This window comes from Nicrophorus vespilloides, unplaced genomic scaffold (genome assembly GCF_001412225.1).
Source record: "Nicrophorus vespilloides isolate i.1.1-1 unplaced genomic scaffold, Nicve_v1.0, whole genome shotgun sequence".
In the NCBI taxonomy this organism is placed as follows: domain Eukaryota; kingdom Metazoa; phylum Arthropoda; class Insecta; order Coleoptera; family Silphidae; genus Nicrophorus; species Nicrophorus vespilloides.
Window position 1 is genome coordinate 1,924 of NW_017100012.1, and position 1,562 is coordinate 3,485.

Here is a 1,562-nt window from a genome sequence, read left to right on the forward strand (position 1 = left end):
CTGAATGTTTGGGGAATGTAGCAAGTATTCATATATTTCTGTGGTTTTATCCGTTTGGCTGTAATTCGCGTTCAAAATTTTAAAAAAGCTCGAAAAAGCAGTGTTTTCACATTTCATTGATTTTCTCGAAAACTATAATACATAGAAAGAATCCAATATATGCATATGAAAGCTGAATGTTTGGGGAATGTAGCAAGTATTCATATATTACTGTGGTTTTATCCGTTTGGCTGTAATTCGCGTTCAAAGTTTAAAAAATGCTCGAAATAGCAGTGTTTTCACATTTCATTGATTTTCTCGAAAACTATAATACATAGAATGAATCAAATATGTGCACATGAAAGCTGAATGTTTGGGGAATCCAGCAAGTATAGATACATTCCTGTGCTCTTATCCATATTGCTGTAATACGCGTTCCTTTTATGAAATGGAGGGGCTGGGGAGGCGCCAAATGATTACATACTTTTGAGGAAGGCGTAGTAACATCAAGTTTGGAAACCACTGGTATGGATTTATAAATATAAAGATTACTTGATTTTTTATCAGAAATAATTCTAGTCGTTTGTTCTTAATTATTCCCAAGTTCAATTACAAAATAATGAATTCATTATACAAATAATTATCGTTTTATATTTATGATACAACGGGTAAAATTAAATTTTTTTTCGTTCCGGTTCAGTTAAAAATACCGGTTAATCTCGTTCTACGGTTCGACTCTCTGGTTTTACATACAAGTTATTTTTTGCGACGCACTAGCGTGCTGATGCGTAAATACTCAATTTACAGTTCGATAATACAGTTATAAGTGGAAAGAAGATTTTTTTTAAACTTATTTTTCAATGTATAATTTTGATGTGAATGGAGTTGCCTATAACATAGACATATAGAAATATTGTTAGAATAAACTTGGGTAAATATATTTGAAATTGTAAAACGTTAATTAAGAATTTCTTCTTCCAGTAATGAGTCTCCCTCTGGAAACCCGCTCGCATTTAGCCTGTCGACCTTCAAAGTTTTTTTTTTAATTGTATTTTGTGATTATAATTTTTTTATAAATATAAAGATTACTTGATTTTTTATCAGAAATAATTCTATTCGTTTGTTCTTAATTATTCAATTACAAAATAATTAATTTATTATACAAATAATTATCGTTTTATATTTATGATACAACGGGTAGTATTGAAATTTTTTTCGTTCCGGTTCAGTTAAAAATACCGGTTAATCTCGTTTTACGGTTCGACTCTCTGGTCTTACATACAAGTTATTTTTTGCTGATGCGTAAATACTCAATTTACAGTTCGAGAATACAGTTATAAGTGGAAAGAAGATTTTTTTTTAACATATTTTTCAATGTATAATTTTGATGTGAATGGAGTTGCCTATAACATAGACATATAGAAATATTGTTCGATACGTTAGTCAGAATAAATTTGGGTAAATATATTTGAAATTGTAAAACGTTAATTAAGAATTTCTTCTTCTTCCAGTAATGAGTCTCCCTCTGGAAACCCGTTTGCCAGTCACATATCGGTAGGATCATTTATTATCTACAATAATTA